The sequence below is a fragment of the Nyctibius grandis genome, chromosome 1, assembly GCF_013368605.1.
Source record: "Nyctibius grandis isolate bNycGra1 chromosome 1, bNycGra1.pri, whole genome shotgun sequence".
Lineage (NCBI taxonomy): Eukaryota > Metazoa > Chordata > Aves > Nyctibiiformes > Nyctibiidae > Nyctibius > Nyctibius grandis.
Window position 1 is genome coordinate 39,900,524 of NC_090658.1, and position 22,112 is coordinate 39,922,635.

General features: G+C 41.1%; 1 protein-coding gene across 3 annotated transcripts in view; it reads left to right on the forward strand.

The window, feature by feature from the left end:
* SMYD3 (SET and MYND domain containing 3) overlaps positions 1–22,112 on the forward strand; it is a 463,693-nt gene that overhangs the window by 244,182 nt on the left and 197,399 nt on the right. Inside the window, exon 1 of one of the 3 annotated variants that reach the window (XM_068403774.1) lies at positions 160–178. The exons of the other annotated variants lie outside the window; for them this stretch is intronic. The gene's annotated coding sequence lies outside the window, so the exon portion shown is untranslated. Of the gene's footprint in view, positions 1–159; positions 179–22,112 lie in introns of those variants that run through there. 3 annotated transcript variants of the gene reach the window in all.

Genomic DNA, 22,112 nt, shown 5'->3' on the forward strand with positions numbered 1-22,112 from the left:
ATACCTTTTGGTTTTGACAAGTTTTATTGTTCAAATTTTTTTTCTTTTTTCAATCTTGAAAGCAAAAGACATCATTGCCATGGTGGATTCTAATAGATGATATTTCTAAATGAGCTTCTGGTCCGCTTCTCAGTCTTCTCTGTTATGGAAGCTGCCAGGACTCCAATATGAATGCAGGGTGGGTTTATGGATTTAGGATTTGGACATTGTGTATGTATTGTAAAAATGTGAGTTTGATACATGTGTGGACTATAGATATATTAAAAAATTGTGGCATCTTCATACACATTTTGTGATTTAAGGGATAAATAACACAGTATTTGGTATAACAGTGCCAAAGATGCTGCATGCCAAAGAGTATTCAGACATTTTTCTGCAAACTTTGAGTTTAAATGAACAAGCCGTTAACTCCATTGACCTCAATCCTTTGTATCTCTAAGTACCACAATAACAGTGTCTGCTGTAAAAAGATGTGGTGTCGGACTGTAGTACGTATTTAGAACTGTTTAATTATAGTATTTCACCAATGAAACATGGGTTGTTCCTTTATTTAACTACTTGTTTGATATTTATATTTCAAAAAACACTAAACTCAAGAATTTATCTAATTTTATGAAAATGCACTCCAGATAGAGGAAGTTGGACTAGATGATGTCCAGAGGCTCCTTCCAACCAACATTTCTATCATTGTTTGATTAAAGACACTGCGTTAATGACTTACAACCTTGCAAATTTCTCAACTTGAATAGAAACAAATATAGTAACAGATGCTATAGTTGTAGTTTTCAAAAGGAAAAAAGTTTTGAAAGAAAAATGAGGCCAAGACATGGCCATGTGAGATCCAGTAATGGGAGTACTCTTACCCAACTCTCAGTGAGCATGTACAGCACCTTAGTGGAGTTTACTAATGCATTAATTTAAGTTGTGACATTCTGTGTAATATAAACAATATTGGTTCATGGTTCCTGTGAAGTTAGTCCAGAAAAGAGACGTGCTGGAGACAGTATCTCATAAGGAGCTCGTATCCCATGTTACAGAGGCTCATCTAAGGTGGGACAGAAGCAATTCTGAGAGTCAGAGCACACAGGTCTTTGTGCGAGACCTTTGTCTCAGCAGTCTCACCATCACCTTGGGGACAGTGAAGTTCAAGTCATAAGGCATTTTTGCTGAGACTGAGTGTCCTGGTTTCGTGGGGATAACATTTATAGAATCAAGTTTCTGTTACATTTTGTTTTAGTTTGTGGCCAGCCATCGTGATCAAGGCCATTAGCAGCTAAATCCAGGGCAGCTGCCCCAGGCTGGCCCACAGGTGTATTCTATATCATTAACATCAGGTTCACTATAAATGGGAAAGCTTGTTAGGAGTGGGCTGGGGTTCTTTGCTCTGCTCTATTCTTTTCTCTCTTTTTCTCCTTCTCCTCTCAATGATTGGTATCCCTGGAATGACTTGCCACCAGTCTGTGGGCTAAGTATAATTTTGTTTCTTTTGTATTAGCATTGATATTGTTTTCCTTATTTTATTAAATCTGTTTAACTTTAACCCACAAGTCTCCCTCCTTTTCCCAGTTCCCTTTCTTGGTCAGGGAAGGGACACCAGGTGATAGAACAACTGCTTATTGTTTAGCTCTGGGTGTAGGCTAAACGGAGACACTGAGCTTTGCCCAGCCCATCCAGTATTCAACCTGGAGTTTGTAATTTATATTTCTTTTTCTACTAAATCCTTGGTTCACCCTATTCTTCCATCTAACTCTGGTATTAAAAATGGGAACGATTAACCACCAAGCCACCTAAATTATATCGACTCTCCTATGCAATTCATTGTGCTGTTAAGTAACTCTCTGTTTTGGTTTGTTTTGCAGGTAAGTAGCACTTAGCACCCATTAGTCAGCAATTTATGGTAAGTATATTTTGTACTTAGCAAAACCAAAGTTAAACTCATGTTTTGTTCTTTAAAGGGACTATATGAACTAGGAAGTTAGTCATACAATAAAATTTGTTTCAGATGCTAGTCTGTGCCTGGAATCTTTGCAGATGTTATGGGTTTACATTTTTCTTCTCGAAGTATCATTCATCTGTTGCAGGAAGAAATAAATATAAATACTCAAGGCAATATTTCAAGGAAGTTGAGCAAACAATGTTTACTTTAAACAAATAAACAAATGAGGGTTTCTTTTTTACTCTCAACTCCTTTCAGCTATAGTAATCTTGGAAGTTGTTTGTAACTAAATGAAAATCTCGCACACAAATGCAGTATGTAAACCTTGGTGTCCATTTAACTTTTTTTTTGCCACAGGATATTTCTTAGACTTTTCTGCTTATCCTGTCTTTGGCTTGATAAAAATACTATTAATGCTTAGTTCTTATCTATCTAGTTTAATTAATAGGTCTCAAGTTTAATTAATAGATCTCAGTGTGCTTCCTAAAAGATGCCAGTGTCATCATCCTCATTGTTCAGCTGGGGAAAAAGTATGGTGAAGAGACCATACCTGCAGCGTATGGTGAAAAACTGTGTCCTGGGTCACTATCAGGGCTCTGACAGGGCTCAGCATCCTCTGCAGGTGCACAGGTGTTCTAAAATAAATCCAATTTTACCAGTATACATCACTTGTCTCATTACTTTAAAGTCTTAATATGGTACTTAGTTGCTGTTCAAGCAAACTTTAAAATTTGATTGTTCATTTTTAGCTTTTCTTACTTCCTAGCCTCTCCAGAGGCAATTATACTATTAATATACTGTGAAAGGCGTTACAGCTTTGCACTGCAGTGTTTGGAATTTAATAAGTCTGCGTGGTACGTTTTTTCTTGTGATAAGACAGATAGGCTGTCAGCACTTGGTACAGATGCTGTTTGAGCATTTGATCTTCTTAGAAAGTCACAGTGTTTTTCCTCTTCGTAGTTTTAACTTTGTAGATTTTTTTTTGTTATTGCTAGACTATGTACAAATCTTACCTTGGATTTTTGTGTGGTGTTTTTTGGTTTTTGTTTTTTTTTTTAATATTTTCTTCTTTTTTCTCTTCATAGGTCCCATTTTTTGTCCTGGAGCACTTTTATTTTGAATTCATATTGTTCTCTTCAACTGATCACACAACTCGGTCATCCTCAGTCACAGAGACCTTTTCTTTCATCCTTACCTTACCTTGACAACATCTGTAAGTTTATGATCTAGTCTATGTTTATTTTAAACTCTAGTCATTCAAATGTGTTTGTTATACTAGTGCCTTAATTAACTGATTTCCTTTGACTGTATTTTCTCATTTTCCCATGGCATCTTCTCCAGAGGTTTACTTGTGCTCCCTGCTTTCTGTCATCTTTTGTAAAATGTTTTGCCAGAGGATTATTGCTCTACATCAACTATCATTTTCTTCCCAAAGATTTTTCTAATACATATTTGTGCATGCACATGCAAAAGTGAAGTAGATGTGAAGTTGCATTTAAACACAGGCTGACAGAGAAATAAGATGTGTCTGTTAAATCTGTCTAGACCCAAATCTGGACATGGAGTAACATATTCTCTGCAGAGGTCAACTCTGAATTCCTTCTGCCCTTTGAGACACCATTATCACCTTACATCCCCATTTTATCTGTTGTGTGCTAGGTTGGTTACATCGCTGTGTTCCCATCATTTAATCTTTTGAGGGCAGGTTACAGGGCTGGTATGGTCAAATGAGAAGGATGAATAGATCGCTTTTCATTCATTTTTTTTTATTTCTTCTGTCTGGTCAGGGGTGGGGAGGTGGGTTATGCACTTAGAGCTTTTCCTGGCAGAGACTCAGCTTATGGTCCAGCTGCAGGGAAGGGTTTCAAGAGGTGATTTCCTAGCTCTAGTGCCTCATGTTTGGCCTGGAATTAAGAAAATCTAGATGGACCTGCTGACCACACTTTGGCTATCCCAGTTCAAAGCACTAGCAGTCTTTTTGGCTGAAAAGGTTACCTCTGAACAGTAGAGGTAAAAAACCCTAACCCTGGCAATAATTGACTTGGACATATTTTATTTGGGGGGGTTTTAAAGTACTTTTTACATAACTTACTTTCAGTATGTTTTCCTAAGATTGAACATATTTCCTAGCATATTTTTCCACCTTCTAGCAGAAACAGAGTATATCATATATGCAGGTCATCCTGCAAAAACAAATCTTAGAATATTATGGTCTAAGAAATTTGTAGCATGCAGTTCTGCATATTGTTTCTGAGGCAATGTTTTCACAAGGGTTGTATGAATATGTTGGAAATAGTAGCATGGGAGAATTTTTTGAGTGGAATAAATAGAAAAAACATAAAGGGTGAAAAAAATCATCCTTATTAAAAAGATACCCATTGTGCCTCTATAATTACAATGGGGTTTATAGTTAAAGTAAGGACTGAAATGTATCACAAGATGATGTATAAAAAATATGATGCATCTCTTCAAAACAATATCCCTTATTCCTGAAGTGCTGAATACATCTTGTGCAATTTTTCCAACAGACTGGTCATTTAGACTGAGATAAAATTAATGTTTTAACGTTTTCTTGTGTATAAGAAATGTCTTGTATCTTGAACTATGTTTATTGTTATCGTTGCAAATGATCTCAGCCAAGGCAATGCCTTACATGCGTGAAAGTTCCTAGAAAAGTGACTAGTGAGTACACTGATGTAGTTTATGAAAATATTTCTAGAGGTAATTTTTTTTTTGCTTTTACCTGGGAGTTTCTATGCTGAAGCAGTTGAAAATAACTTCATTCTTCAATGAAGAGGACTAATGAAGATTTGTCCTCTCTAGAAGTGTTTTTTACCTCCTATTCCGGATGAGCCTATTAGTTAAAAAGAGCCTTAACAGAAAGATCACCCTCTATTAATCTGTTGACTGAGGTTTGGGATGACCACTGCTATGCACCTTCCCCAGACAGGCTTCCTGACTCTGTGACAGTGTGGGAAAGCAAAGTCTGTCCTTGTTTCCACGGGCAGCAAGAAGCAGCCATGATCACTTGTCGTTTCACCATAAAATTTCATGCACTGTTTATCTTTGCTGTTTTTTCTTTGGTACCTGTTTTACTGTTGTACTCTTTATTCTGAAGCAATGTAATTTCTGGTCAAAAATTAGGCTTTACATTTTCCCAAGAGTATCATCAGCATTATAACACGATATGTAAAATAATGAACATCAATGGAAATAATGGTCCTGTTTTGTTTGTCTCAGTAGTTGTACAGTACCTCCCTTTTATAGGCAGTCAAGGTTAGATCTCCTATTGGCTTTAGATGGCAGGGATTTACTCTCATATAGCACCAAAAACCAAAGTAGCTTGTGCCAATAAAAATAATTACACTGGATCCAGTGCCTCCCATTTCATGTCTTATCTAAGCAAAGCAGGTAGATTATGTATTTATTAAAATAATAATAAAATACCAGTTCATCTCTGTGTGACTCCATTTTAACATACAACTGTCACATTCACTGTTTTATAACTCTTTCTTTACTGTAGTTTCATCAGTGAAGGAAAGAATAAAAACAGTGTCTGAGAGATTATCTGCAACTTTCTGTCCTCAGTGAGTTACACTGACATATTTATGTCTTGTGATTCTTCTCAAAAATTTTTGCTAACTGCCTTGTTGGAATATGTAAGGTGAAAATTCAGGTGTTATCTTGGAAGTGTGAAAGGCGTGCTCTCACTGTCACTAGGCCTTCCAAAAAGCTTGGGAAAAGGGACGAGAGCAAAAGGGATATTTTATATAGCAAGAGGACAAGGCACTAATTTCTTCCACCCAAAAATTTAAAACCCCACTTTGTCACGGTTTAAAGCGGAAGCGTGCTGGGCCAGTTATTAAACCTGTGGCAGATGCCCTCTGTTATCCCCCCCCCGGTGCCTCAGCGATAACTACAAACTTCAGGCATTATCAGTCTTGGAGGCAGACACTGCAGTTAGTTTCAGAAAGTGCAGTTACGTAGAGGAGACTTAGCTGAAAGCAAAAATCACTGAAAGGAAAATCGGCCTGGTTTAGGCCAAACCAGGACATTCCACCCCTTATTCCATACCATTCACGTCATACTCAGATCACCACTAACTTTTCATTTTAAAATATATACAGATAACATTAGTTTATGATTCATCTCTATACAAAAAAAAAGTTCATCAAGTTCATTTAGTTCAGGATTGTGGGTTTCCATCTGGCTAGGAGTCTCCCAGGGTAGGAAAGATGGTATGAGCTTTGTCACAGTTCGTGCCCACGGGTTGCAGGTTAAAGATGTCAGTCTCGAGGAGGTTACTGGATGCCACTTGCAGCTAGCTCCGGTCTCATCACCACTGCTTCAACCTGAAAGACACTTATGAACACTGTTAGTATTATGCAGCAATTAACATCATGCAGTTCAGAATTAAGTATTCTCACCCAAGATCAGATCATCTTCAGGGACACATCGGACTCCACCATCCTGCAGCATCACCCACCAAGTACATCCAGGTCCTTGAGCAAAAGCAATCCCATGAATGGGTTTACCTTTGCCCGTAGCAGGAAGAACCCAGACAGTTTTTCCCAACAGATTCCTTTCATGCACCACAGGGACTTTATCCCCTTCTACTGTATGTAAAAGGTCTGACTGAGCAGGGCCAGCTCGGTTGATAGATCCTCTGGTGTTGACTAGCCAGGTAGCTTGTGCCAAATGCTTATCCCAGTTTTTAAAGGTTCCACCTCCCATTGCTTTTAGGGTAGTTTTTAACAGCCCATTATACCGTTCAACTTTCCCAGAGGCTGGTGCATGATAGGGGATGTGATATACCCATTCGATGCCATGCTCTTTGGCCCAGTTATCTATGAGACTGTTTTTGAAATGAGTCCCGTTGTCCGACTCAATTCTCTCTGGTGTGCCATGTCGCCACAAGATTTGCTTTTCAAGGCCCAGAATAGTGTTCCGGGCAGTGGCATGGGGCACAGAGTATGTTTCCAACCATCCGGTGGTCGCCTCCACCATGGTAAGCACATAGCGTTTACCCTGGCGGGTTGGAGGGAGTGTGATATAGTCAATTTGCCAGGCCTCCCCATATTTATATTTCAACCACCGTCCCCCATACCACAAAGGTTTTAACCGTTTGGCTTGCTTAATTGCGGCGCATGTTTCACAATCATGGATAACCTGTGCAATAGAGTCCATAGTTAAGTCCACCCCTCGGTCACGAGCCCATCTGTATGTTGCATCTCTCCCTTGATGACCTGAAGTGTCATGAGCCCACCGAGCTAAAAATAGTTCACCTTTATGTTCCCAGTCCAAATCTATTTGGAACACTTTAGCAGCCTGATCTGCTTGTTGGTTGTTTTGATGTTCCTCAGTTGCCTGACTTTTAGGTACGTGAGCATCTACATGACGTACCTTCACGACTAGTTTCTCTAGCCGAGCAGCAATATCTTGCCACAGTTCAACAGCCCAAATAGGTTTACCTTTACGCTGCCAGTTGCTTCGCTTCCACTGCTTTAACCACCCCCACAAGGCATTTGCCACCATCCATGAGTCAGTATAAAGATACAGCCTTGGCCACTTTTCTCGTTCAGCAATGTCTAAAGCCAGCTGGATGGCTTTTACCTCTGCGAATTGACTTGATTCACCTTGTCCTTCTGTGGCTTCTGTGACTCGTCGTATAGGACTCCATACAGCAGCTTTCCACTTCCGATGCTTTCCTACAAGACGGCAGGATCCATCGGTGAACGGGACATACTGCTTTTCATCCTCTGGTAGTTCATTATACCGTGGGGCTTCTTCAGCACGTGTCACCTCCTTTTCTGGTGGCATTCCGAAGTCTTTGCCTTCTGGCCAGTCCATAATCACTTCTAAGATTCCTGGGCGATTAGGGTTTCCTATTCGAGCCCTCTGTGTAATTAATGCAATCCATTTACTCCATGTAGCATCAGTTGCATGATGAGTAGTAGGAACCTTACCCTTGAACATCCAGCCTAGTACTGGTAATCGGGGTGCCAGGAGAAGCTGTGCTTCAGTACCAATTACCTCTGAGGCAGCTCTAACTCCTTCATATGCTACCAGTATCTCTTTTTCAGTTGGGGTGTAATTGGCCTCAGAGCCCTTGTATCCTCGACTCCAAAATCCTAGGGGTCGACCTCGAGTCTCCCCTGGCACTTTCTGCCAGAGGCTCCAGGTAGGACCATTGTCCCCAGCTGCGGTGTAGAGCACATTTTTAACATCTTGTCCCATACGGACTGGTCCAAGGGCTACTGCATGCACAATCTCTTGTTTAATTTGTTCAAAAGCCTGTTGTTGTTCAGGGCCCCACTGAAAATCATTTTTCTTTCTGGTCACCTGATAAAGAGGGCGTACAATCTGGCTGTAATCTGGAATATGCATTCTCCAGAAACCCACAACGCCTAAGAAGGCTTGTGTTTCCTTTTTATTAGTTGGTGGGGACATAGCTGTTATCTTGTTGATCACCTCTATCGGGATCTGGCGACGCCCATCTTGCCATTTAATCCCTAAAAACTGTATCTCCCGGGCAGGTCCCTTGACCTTGCCTCTTTTTATGGCAAAACCAGCCTGCAGAAGAATTTGAATTATTTTCTCCCCTTTGTCAGAAACGTCTGCTGCTGTATCACCCCATACAATGATGTCATCAATGTATTGCAAATGTTCTGGAGCTCCACCCTCTTCTAGTGCAGTCTGGATCAGTCCGTGGCAAATAGTAGGACTGTGTTTCCACCCCTGGGGCAGTCGATTCCAGGTGTACTGGATACCTCTCCAGGTAAAAGCAAACTGTGGCCTGCACTTTGGTGCCAAGGGAATAGAGAAAAATGCATTAGCAATGTCTATAGTGGCGTACCACTTGGCTGCCTTTGACTCCAGTTCGTATTGAAGTTCTAGGATGTCTGGCACAGCAGCACTCAGAGGTGGTGTAACTTCATTTAGGCCACGATAGTCCACAGTTAATCTCCATTCTCCATTAGACTTTTGCACTGGCCATATAGGACTATTAAAGGGTGAGCGAGTCTTGCTAATCACTCCTTGATTTTCTAATTGTCTAATCAGTTTATGAATGGGGATCAGGGAGTCTCGATTGGTGCGATATTGTCGTCGGTGCACCGTGGCAGTAGCAATTGGCACCTGTTGTTCTTCAACTTTCAGCAACCCCACAACAGAAGGATCCTCTGAGAGGCCAGGCAAGGTAGACAGCTGTTTAATGTCCTCAGTCTCTACAGCTGCTACACCAAAGGCCCATCTATATCCTTTTGGGTCCTTAAAATACCCTTTCTTAAGGTATTCTATGCCAAGGATGCATGGAGCATCTGGACCAGTCACAATGGGGTGCTTTTTCCATTCGTTTTCAGTTAGGCTCACTTCGGCCTCCAATACAGATAACTCTTGAGATCCCCCTGTTATTCCCGAGATACTGACAGATTCTGTCCCTTTATGATTCAATGGCATGAGGGTGCACTGTGCACCAGTGTCTACCAGGGCTCGATACCTTTGAGGTTTTGATGTGCCAGGCCATCGAATCCACACAGTCCAATAAACTCGGTTGTCCCTCTCCTCCTCCTGGCTGGAGGCAGGGCCCCTCTAATTAAATACTGGATTCGTGCAGCTCACGGGGACTGGACCTTCATTTCCCCTATTCACTCTTGGAAAAAAGGGATTTGAGGCCCATCTACCCTGACTGGGGTCCTGCTCATTGGTAACTGGAGCAGCCATCCTCCTAGGAAAATTCTCTCTGGTATTTCTGTTAGCTTGCAACTCACGTACTCGTGCCTGTAGGGTACTGGTAGGTTGTCCATGCCATCTGCTCATGTCCTCCCCATAATAACGCAGGATAAACCACAGGATACCTCGTGACGTGTCCCGTTTCCTTTGAGCTGGTCCAGTAGGAGGGCGTTTCCTCCTAAAGGCTGCAACACGGGCCTGTGTAGGTAGAGAGTCAAGTTTATTCTCGATCCTGGACAGTTTGTCTGACAGTTGTTTAAATGAGTCCTTGTTTTCCTTAGTCAGTTTTTCCACAGCCGAGACACGGGCCTGCAGTGGGGAAGAAATACTATCTTCATACTGTCGCATACAGTTAGCCATTTCGCCCACACTAGGTCGTGCCATAGCATCTTCTCCCCATACTAATATTGACAATGTATGGGCATGTGTTGGTGGAGCACTCTTCACAACCTTCCGGAACATGGATCGGTTGCATTCCACTTCATCAGGATTTACAGGATCTACAATGTCCTGAGGGTGTTTATAAATGATCTCTTGCACAGCTAGTTCTCTAAGGTAGTTAATACCTTTTTCTATAGTGGTGCATTTGCTTAGGTGGCTCATAACATCATCTTTATAGGGATACCTGCTCTTTACAGCTGACAAGAGTCGCCTCCAGAGACTGATACTGTTCGACCTTCTTGGAAGCATCTTATCAATACCACCATCTCTGGACAGGGATCCCAACTGTCTGGCTTCTCTACCATCCAATTCTATGCTATCTGCCCCATTATCCCAGCATCGGAGCAACCAGGTAATAATTGGCTCACCGTCATAACGACTAAAATCTTTTCTTATATTTCGCAGTTCTTTCAGGGATAAGGAGTGGTAGGTTATTTCTACTTCCGAGTCCGAGTCCTCCTGTGATTGTTCTGCTTTAGAAGGACCTTTCTTGTCCTTCTTGTGTAATGGGCCTTCTTTAAAAAGACGATCAAGGAAACCCCCCTCTGTGTCAGGCCCTGACTCTGACTGAGAAGGGCCCTCACCTGGGTCCTGTGCTGGCTCTGCCTTAGAAGGCTCTGAGTCATCATCCTTCACTTTACTAGCTGATTTCTTTCGGTGTTTTCTCCTGGTTACAGGGGCAGCATGATACCTCCCGCTGTTGCTGCACCGACATCTAATCACATACCACACCAGAAACACGTTTAGGACAAACGAAAATAAAACCATGCCACCTAGACAGCACCATCCTAATTTCGCAAAATCTAGTGGAATCACCTTGGCAGAAAAGGAGAAGGTACTATTTCCCAAAGTAAAATTGGAAGTATAATCATTAACAGAATCAGCTAAAGGACTCCCAGAGTGCGCAGATAAAATCTCCGCTACCGAGGTCAGAGCAGTAACAACCCAGTTTATCACGACATAAATCCGTACGAAACGCCATAACAAAACAATGCATGTTGACCAGTACCCAGCAATGATAAACTGCACATAAACACTAACAAACAACGGCAAGTAAGGTATTATTACACTTAACTCTGTAAAAGGCTTAATAAAGAGACGAGATAGCACAGCGATCAAAAATGACATTACCATCTTCACTATCTGTTTTAATTTCCAACCCCTCGTAAATCTCAAAGGAAGAACTCCGATACTCTCTCAGCTGAGCTCTCCGGGTCTCCTCCCACTGGAGCTGGGATTCGACTTATCAGAGCAACCTGTCGGAGCTTCTTTCGAGCCCCACGTTGGGCGCCAATAAATCTGTCACGGTTTAAAGCTGGGCCAGTTATTAAACCTGTGGCAGATGCCCTCTGTTATCCTCCCCCCTTCCCTCAAAGGGAAAGGGAAAGGGAAAAGGGAGAGAGACTTCCGGGTTGGAAAGTTAAAACAGTTTTAATAAACTATAATAATGAAAAAGAGTATAATAATAATAATAGAAATAATCAAATATATACAAATATATATACAAAACCAAGATTGAGCTCCCCTGAAGTCAGCCACGTCACCACCGGCACTGCAGGGCAGGCTCCGGGAAGGCCCAGGCTGGGCCTAGCAACGGTCGAGAGCTGGATTCAGGGATGCACGGATCGGGATCGGGGGCAGCAGGAAAACAGACGGAGTCCTCCTTGGACACCGGCCATAGCCGAAAAGAGCGAGACCCTCGTGATCCCCCCCCTTTATACCGAGAATGACGTGTGTGGGATGGAATACCCAATTGGTCAATTTTGGGTCACCTGCCCTGTCTGCTCCCCACTGCAGCTGCAACCCCCCTTCGGCTCTTCACTTGTAAGCAGTGAGGAATTCAGCAGTGACCTTGGTTTCTCTAAGAATAAGTACAGCAAGAGCCTTTCTGCGTAACATCCCTACCGGTGCCTCGGCGATAACTACAGACTTCGGGCGTTATCAGTCTTGGAGGCAGACACTGTCTGCAAACATGCAGTTAGTTTCAGAAAGTGCAGTTACGTAGAGGAGACTTAGCTGAAAGCAAAAATCACTGAAAGGAAAATCGGCCTGGTTTAGGCCAAACCAGGACACACTTTCATATCAGAAGATAACTATTTGGGAGTTTGTTCTTGTAAAAAATTGAAGGGATTGACTAAAGATTTTGTAGTTCAGTAGTTGTTGAAATGTAACAGGTAACTAGCATTGTTTGGCTGTTTCCTAGTATTTCCTTTAGCATTGTTTGGCTGTTTCCTAGTCTTTCCTTTAGCATCCTTTAAAACAAATGCCGTTTTAACTTGTTTAAATGTTAAAACTTAGTTTGAGCAGAGAGATGTCAATTGGTTTCCCGAGAGTGGAACGGTCTCGATCTGATATTGTTTAAAGTTCCCACTTGCCAGGTTGGAGGAGCGTACACCGTTTATAGAACAGCATAAGTGGCAATTCCTCTGCACTGTTTTGTCAGTGTGCTTCAGGAGGAAGATCTGAGGGATCACATCTGAGGATGTCCCTCTTTTAGTGACTTTCATCCTCGTTCCTGTCTGCGAGTCCCTTCCATAAAGTTGCAAATTCAGTGGTGACTTTGATGACGTTGGGCACTTGTCTACAGACTGGGTTGATACTGTCCAGATAATGTCACTGAGCAGTCAGGTGCTGCTAAATTGTAGCAGTGATCAAAATGGTTTGTTGGGCTGAATTCATTCTAATAGCTTATAGAGGAATAGAAATTCTGTTCTCTGTTATAATTTTATTTTCTCTGTGTGCTTTGTAATGCTTTCAAAAGTACAGCCATTTTGTAAACTTGACTATGAAGCTGAAAATGTCAAGTTACAAACTAGAACCAACTTATGTCTATGCCCCAATTATAGCAAGGGGGCTGCTCGGGCCCTGGCGCTGCTGCTGCTGGGTCCTCTGCTCTGCATCCAGAGCGTCCTGAAATGTGGGCGAGAGCAGGACCTCGTTCTTCAGCCAAGCAGCACAGGCTGGTTGTGAGTAGGGATGCTGGTGTCCCTGGCATGCTGGATGTGCCCAAGATCCCACGCCCTGTACTGCAGGCCTGTGAGTAACTAACGTGCAATTTGGCATACTTTTTGACAATAAAAATCACGGGATCTTAGAAAGAGGGGATAAGCCAGTTGCAGTGGAGATGCACCCGCTGAGATGGTAAGCTGTGATTAAACTAAGGCTGAAAATCATTTAGCTTTTTCTGGAAGGAAACAATTTAGCGTATATACACCTGAAGTCCTGGGGGGTTTTAGTCACCGTCTTTTGTAGCTACAACAAAAATACAAATCCTGTTCCTGTGATGAGCTTCCATGTGGTTATTACTGAGATATGCTCATTTGTCAAAACTTATATGGACAACAAAAACCTGGAGTGTCTCAACAAATGCATCTATATTCATGTTTTCATTCAGACCAGGAGTGCTCTTCTGAAGTGAATTTCCCGGTCAGTCTCCTTTGGTTGGTTTTGGTTGAGCAGCAGTCCTGGAGTGCATGAACTTGATGCCTTTTTGATGATAATAAACTGGAGGATGTGCTCTGGGAGTCCTGAATGCACTCCAGGTGCAAGTGAGCTTCAGGCCAAGGCACCCAAGCAGAGCTAGTCTGAAGTTTAAACAAAGAAACAGAAAAATCTGAAATATGTACAGTAGGGATGACAGTTCCTGAGCGCTAAATTTTGCTCTATGGACCTGTTCCTATTTGTCTATAATACCTGCTAGCATACACCTAGCCAGTGCAACCATATGCCTTTTGGGTGCTTGCTGCCTCATGGTGTTAAAACATCTCCGTTTTGGACAAAGACACTGTGTCCATTTTTACAATTTATATTAACACAGTTCCTGCATAAAATCTTATGCTTTTTATAGTGCTTAGCACTGATAAAATACCACAGAAATGTGCATCATTCTGCAGGTTGAGAAGACGAGTGTTAGTGAGAGGTGGCAAAGCTGAGAATTATGAAATGGGTGCTTTTGCCCAGTTATTAAGTGCATTGGTACATATTTAGCATTTCCCCCTTTGAAAAATCCAGTTCTTGATTGTATCTAAAAAGATGAGTCAGGATTCTTGCTCTAACTTTAGAGATGCATGAACCTCATCCTTCAGTCGCAGAGTGAGTCCCTTGTGTTGAACACACTGGAGAGCTGTGTACTGACATGCTGCACCTTTTCCATGTACCCTGAAGAATGAGTCCAAAGCAAAAATGACTCTTTGGGGTCAATGGCTGACAAGTAAACCTTTGCCTCTCTTTCCTCACAGATGGCCATTGATCTCCAGAAGAATCAGAGTGGCTAGTTGTGCTGGGTCATTGTTGCTGTGTCTTAGTCTTCTGAATACTTTGGACAATGACATAAGGTTGTTGTGGGTTTTGACGTTATCCTGTTCCAGGCACTGTGCAAAGCTTCAGCACCTTTCTGTATACCAGCTGATCATGTCTGAGTAACAACATAATAATTCATCTCATGAAATTCCTGAATGAAGTTCAGTGTTACTGAAGGCTGAGGGAAGATGTCATGAAGTCGCTAGTGCGACAAATATAAGCCAGTGTGGCAGTGTTAGGGAGGCTGCTGGTGAACAAGAGAGAAAAACTGACTGGAAAAGGCAAGGGTAAAGAAGCAGAGGAGATGAGTGCCCTGTAAAAAACGTTCATAGTCCATAACAAAGTCCAACAGAGTTTTTTTCGATTAGTAATGCTGAAGATGGGTTAAAAAATTGCTCCTGGGCTGTTATTTTTCACATAGATGAAGTTCTTAAGGATTTAATTGCAGCAGTAATAATTTTCTCATAAATAACAATCTCAAACTGCTACACAAAGGAGGTTGCTGTTATTACCCCATTTCTGTGTGTGGGGAAATGAGGGGGTGGAGGGGTGAAAATACTTTTTTGAAGTCACTAGCAGATCCAAACAGATTGAGCAGCAGTTTCTAGATCTCCCTAAAGTCTCAGATCAGTGCTCAGTGTGCACGGTATCTGTACCCAAAAAACACCAGTGTTTGGCTCTGTGGCATAGGTTGGGCTCTGCGTGAGGGTGCTCACCCAGCCGTTGGGAGCTGCCACCACTCTTGTGGCCTCCACAGCCTGCACGGTACCTGATCTGGGATGGGGAGGAGGAAGACTGGAGGTGAACTCATCCTCCTCCTCCTTCTCCCAGAGGAGGCCAGTGTCATCCAGTTGCTACTGAAAATTATGTGCAGTCATGCAAAGTTCATATGTAAACTAACTCTCTAGTTTGAGTGATTTATTTGAGCTACCATGATGTCCAAATTTTGTTGAGTGACAATATTGTCAGTAAGTTGTCCCTCATCATTTTGTAGGTAGGTATTAGTAAGTTCATTTTGTGTTCTTTGATAGTGCTTATTATCTAATTTATTTTAGATGGTTTGTGTCAGTTCAGTAAATACTGGTTCTGATTTTAAAAGCATTTTCACAGGTTCTTTACTACATTTGTATTCAAGAGGTATATGCTCCTTCTTAATCCATTGGATCTAATCACATGCATACATCATATGGATATGCAGTTACTTTCAGAAGCAGATGTTTCCACCCATGTATGGACAGATTTCTGTAAGATAAAGTAGAGAACTTCTCTATCAGAAAACCATTGTCACTGTCAAATTCTGTGTCTTGTTGCTCTTCTCTGTCTTCCCTAAGCTTTAAATTTTGTTTCAAAGTGTGCAAATGACTTCCAGGCAGGGGCAGAGGTAATAAAACATCTCTAGAAAGACTTTGTGAATTTGCATCAGAAACATGATCCAAGAGTTTCCTTCTGTCAAAGCTGCGGGAAACTAGATAGTGTGTGTGAGTCGCTTGCCAGAGAAGCCTCAGGCTGTAGTTCACCGTACTCCTGGTAGACTTCAGACTCAGACTGTATTCATGACTTGGTGGTGGGGTGTACATTAGTTACCAGATCCACTTTCACACCTTCAGACTGGTTATTTTCTAAACTTCAAAGGGAGGTCAGGCTGTGTTAGGATGGGTGTGTGGAGGGTGAAGGCGCAGCAAGGATGTAGGGAAGACAGCTTTATAAGGTTGCCTGATAGACCTGGCAGCCCCTTTTGCTGTCTGAGTGTCCATTTTCTCAGTCTTGTTTCTGAGATGCATTCTCCTTGGTGTCCAGTAGATGGTAATAATGTGTTAATAACGCTGCTTCATCCCTATTTTGATCGGAGGAAATACTGGTGTCACAATCAAATGGATGTGCTAGATTCTCAAGGATTATGGGCCACTGATTCATTTTTACTTCTTTTTTTTAAAAAAAAAATTCTTTTCATTTCTTGTAAGTTAATTAAGCTGCTGTGATAGCAAGTTCTTGGTCTGTTTTGCTCGCTCGTAATACTTTGGCTTAGATTTTGTTAATCAGTTTCACAGATGTCACTGATTCTGTATTATCTGTAGACTCTTATGAAATACTGTGATAAAGGCGGATGAGCTACATGATTTAATGGCCCCTTCCAGGCCTGAAATTTTATGAATCTCCCTTCTATGGTATATTGAAAAGATAACTGGGACTTCCTGCACTACAAAGGAAGAAAGGGAGGTTTTTTGAACTGAAACTTCCAAATGCATTTCTCCTGCTTCCACAACCTCAGAGTCAACTGCTTTTGGTAACTGGAAGAAGCATTTTAATTTCGTTTTAATAACTTACTAGGGACAAACACTATCTATTTATGTGACATCTACTGCCTTAGTGAGACTACAAACAAGCTGCTATTGGGAATGGCTTATAATATCTGGTTTATATGTAAGTACCAAAAAATACCTGAATTTTGGAAATGCCGGGGTTTTCTAGATACTACTTAATTATGTGAAAATTGAGCTACGTTTGGCAAAGCTTCCATTCTTTAGACAAACTAACCAGTAAAAAAAACCACAATAAAAATAGACCTAATAAATAGATAAATAGTTAGCATTACAGTGAAAGCAATTTTTAAAGATGAAAGTATTGCTCTCTGGCATTTCTGTCCATCTGTTTATTTAGGCTTTTCTATACGTTCTATCAGCATAATGCCTAAGCAATTAAATTAATATAAAATCAGCATTATAGGTTCACTGGATTCTGATACCTGATTTAATGGTTATGTGCTTACCTTGTAAAAGATATTTATGAAGACACCTATATGTATGCACTCTTATAAAGATAAGTATTTTTTACTCCGTTGATTGTTAGGATTTTTTTCAAAGCTGTTGATGTTGTTTTTGCAATTCAGGTCTTTTAAAGCTATTCTGAAAGGAGGTCCAGTCACCATTAATTCCTGTGTAAATTAAGCATAATCACTCAGAGAAGAGACCCTTTATTTAGTGAGTTTAAAGCTCATTATACAATTTTGTAGGGGGAAAATTACCGTGCCTGTAAATTAGCTGCATTTCCTAATGAAATAACTTGGCTTTTTTTTTTTTTTTTTCAGCCTCCTTTGATAGGAATAAGAATTATAGTGGCACTGGAAAGTAAAATCATGCTATTCCTACTGGCAGTTTTCCCAGTACTGGAAGAAATTATAACTGTGAACACATTTTGATTCAGATTCATCTCAACATTTAACAAAAGCATCTTTCGTCACGGTGTTTTTTCAGCTCCTCTTTTCCACCTCTCTTATTAGAGCCTAAAGCCGGCTCCACCAGCCTTACTCGTGGCTTATGATGACACAAATTCTCTGGGGGCATGTGGCTTTCTCAAGCATTAAAGCATCATTACACTCCTCAATCTTGAGGACACACTATTTCGCGTGCGAATTGTGTTTGGAGGGATGAAACAGCAGAACTCACCATGTTCATTTTCCACAAAAATGAAGCTTGCATCCTCCCATCAGGCTTGCAAAGGGAGGTGTATTTACCATAGGTGTCTGTGCTTATCTAGTTTTATCCTGACATACGGTTGTAGATGGCAGCAAATAGATGGCATTTTAAGTGCTTTGGCTTCATCTACCAGCAACAGGAGTGGTAAAAGACAAAGTAATTGGTCTTGAGCAGACTGCCCTCTTCCCACAAACAGCACCCTCAGGTGCAACTTAACAAGACAAGCTGGTGCCTATAGCTCTGCGATGCCTACACAGCTGTCTGCTAAGCCAGGTGTCATGACTGAGCTTTGTCAGCTAAAAGAAGAGATCCATGGACCTGCTGTAAAATTGAAAATAATTTTAAGAACGCCTGAAATAATTGCCATTTCCTGAAATTGGTTACATTTTATAATACGGATATTAATCATATATACTCATAGAGTGTGGCTGTTTTTTTCTCATTTGGGAAAGGTATAAATGCATTTAGTGGCATATGGGTTAGTATCCTCAAAGTTTCTTTTTTCCATTCCTGCTTTGGCCAGTTTTCATCTGTATAAAATAAAGGTTTGAGAATAGTTTGGCTTTGGAAAATAGCCTTAAGTAAGATCAGCCATAAAGGAGTATTCAAGGTCAGCTCAGTGTGTGGGTGCCTTCTTCATTTCTTCACACAATAAGTCCATTTGTTGTACGGTAACAGCAAGATGCAATGTTCCTTGAAGTCTTTTGCAGCGTATTAAAATCAGTAAAAGTGAAATGGGCTTCTGTTACATTTAATCAATATGAAACTTTACGTCAGCACTAGCAATATTCCTTCAGCAGTTAGGAGCTGCTACTGAAATTCTGCTGCTGGCAAGTGTTTTTTGGGTTAGGGTACCACAGAAGGTCAGTAACTCTGGTTTCAGACTTGCTCACAGTCCAGCACAGAAAAGCAAAGCCATCTTTCAAATACTGATTTCGTTGATTTCTGTGTAGAATCCCATTTAAAACATAGGGCTGCCTGTAATTGTCAAACAGGTCGGCAGGGTGAAAAATTGTGTTTCTATGTGGGGTGGTATCAGAAAGTAGTTTCCTGAAGTTGGTCTACACAGGTCTGAGTTTTCAGTACTTTTGTGTATGTGCACTATCACTGATCTTTAGCACCCAATGATAGATGCTCAGCACTTCTCAATGGTGATGTATTTCTGCTTAGCATTTTCAGCATCTGAAAATGGACCCCTCAGATAGTCACAATACTAAAATTCATTCTGTTTAGAAATGTGGTGAAAATAAAATAATTTGAATTTCCTAAAGCAACCATTTCTGGGGAAAAAAAAAAAAAAAAACAAGGTAGAAATATTTATTTTTGCCAAAACTGAAGTTTTTTGTTTGACTTCAGCCTTGACGTATTTTATCTTTTATAAATTAAAAATGGAAATAAGGTTGGTTGTACAGAACCAACAAGTAACATTAATAAAGCGATAGGACAGAGGGAAGGAAAAAGAAAAATAAGCAAATTTGAGGTGAAGGGCACATTACTCTGTCACTACTCTGATAATTAGAGAGAAAAAATTAATAGTTGCCATAAAGTATTTTAAATATGAGAGTCTCTTATTAGATTCTTCGAGAGTGTAATTAATCACTTGCAGCCACATATGTTAGTTGTGTAGTGGTGTACAGTACCACTGTTTCATTAAAAACCATTTCAGTAATAATGGGTCACTCAAACTGTCATTTTCTCCGGAGAAGGCTGGGAAGCTGAACATGTGCTGCTTTATCTCTTGTCTGCTGTGCCAGCACCCCGAGGCAGGTAGGAGAGGAGTGGCCCAAGTCGAGCGCCCGGGGGACATGTTTCAGAACCCCCCCACGGTCTAGGTGCAAACGCTGCTGTGAGCCCTGGGAGCAGAGGGCTGGATGAAGGGCGGCAGGCTGGCAAACACACAACGCAGTGGCCGACAGGCGGGTGCCAGTGAGCCCTTTGGCCAGGCTGGCCCTGGCTCCCTCACCCTCCTGCTGGGACCTCGACCTTCTGCCTGGGCAGTGCAGTGGACAGTGTCCCCAGCAGGTGCCACTGGAGCATCCGCCCGTGGCTGCTGTGGGACTGTCCACACGCACACCAACACTGGTCTAATCCTCATGAGTCAGTGCATGATCTGTTTGTGTTTTTCATCTGGTACTGGATGCGCCAGTGACACTGCGGTCATGTAGAGGTGGAAGTGATACCGCTGGAGCTGTTTGGGGATGTTTATTTGATCTTATTGTGTAACTAGATGCCAAATTAGATGAAGTCTTTAGACCAGAACGCTGTTAGGCCACTGAATCTACATACTGCTAGTGCTGGCTGTGCCACAAAATTATCATAGTCTTGCCTTCCATAGGCTTCTGATAAACAGGCATCAGGTCACAGTCAAATTCCCACCAAAAGGAGGTAGGGAGGCCCAGGTATTGCTGGTTTCCTGAGTGAGCCCTAACAGAAGATTGGGAACTGCTTCACAAGTCAATCATTGCATCCTCCTGGGGTGTAAGGTGGCCTCTCACGAAGTATGCAGTAAATGAAATACGTTCTCCCACACAGCTGAAGAAACCTGAAGCCCTGTCCTGCACCATCTTATACTTGTGATTTACCTTCCTTTTGAAATAAATCTCACTGGCGTTACAAGAAAACTCATTAGTCTCCTGGAGTTGTGCTTGGAGTAAATGAAGAACAACATATGTTGTGTAGTCACACCCTATTATTTTATATTTTACTTTGAGAAGAGTCTTTTGCGATTAGCTTGTTGTTGAAGTCTACAAAGTACAAACACAGGAAGCAGAGTGGTTTTGATAGGGAGGCGACCTGTCAGTAGCTGATCAAGGATTTTTTTTTTATCTTAAATATGATTTAATGCTCTGTGAAAAGAATTAAGAATCCCATTTTACACTGAAGCATGCTGTTAATGTGAATATAAAAACCTCAGCATTTTTATTGAGAGTTATAAATTCACAGCTGCTGTTGGCGAATTTTTTTAAAAGACTGCTTCCCTTTCCTTAGTTCTTTGCAGACCATTGTCATAGTTTGTTCTTAGCTAAGGCAGAACCTTATTTAGCAGAAATGCGTAGGACTTCAATTTCACTGCATACATCAGGAAAAAAGAAAATCAATGTGAAGCCCAGACTCAGTCTGCTGATGCCAGAGATTACTATCTGTAGAATACAGAAAGAAAACCAGGCTCAGGTTAGTATTTTCTTACATTTTGGATGCTAAAAATGACAAAAAGAGGCTATTGCTGGTGCGCGTTGTTATGACTATTCTCTTCCGTTCAAATTTGGGGTTAATCCTAGAGACTGTCAGTGTGTGTATCAAATATTTTAAGTCCTTGGTATTCATTTCTATTTAAGTGAACTGATGGAAGGATGAGTATTAAGAAACAATATGTCCATTTGCAGTTTTACATTTGCATTGCATATCCATTGTGTACATGTGCAGATGATTGGTAGGTGCCCAGGGTTATATGTGGATGTATATATAAATACACATATGTATGTATACCTATATGTGACCTTCTAGTCTATTTATGTATAAGCATGTGGGTCTAAATGACTCTTTAAACCGTGAATGAATATTCACAATTCTTCTTGTGATATTTATACAATATCTAATCATCAGGAATATAAAGGGGTGAAGGTAATTTTTCGTTTCAAACAAAATGTTTGGGGGAAAAAAAACTAACATCCACCTTGCAGAGCTGGGGCCTGTTAAAGCTTCACAGGCAAGGTTTCTGTGTGGTTCACTGCAAACACAACTACAGCTACGGCAGCAGTGACCTGAAGCTGGTAAGAGCACTCTCTGCCCAGAGAAACCCAGTGAAAGACAATGGAGATATGAAGTGAAGGTTTGTGTGATGCTGTTAATTTTTGGTCTAGGTGCAGCTTCTGTTGAATTGGCTGTCACTGATAGGTGTCCTTATAAATGATGTTCTTTAGGCTGGTTAAAAAACAAGGAACAGATTTTGTGAAATTTTTAAAAACTTGTTGTTGTTTCATTGGATTCAAAATAGACTTGTTTTCTTTTTCTGTAACACTTCTCAGTATTTTTTTTATGGAAATTTATTTGAAGTAATGTCTCAGCTGTGCACGTTGGCCAAAAATATATTACTTAGTAAGAAATCATGGTTGATGGTGAATGAGAATCTTCAGTAAAACATTAAGGAAAAATATTGAACTTTTGAGAAAATGGAAAGGTACGATTGGAGCAATTCTGCTTTTGAAAATGGAAAGGCTTCTTTTATTAATTTT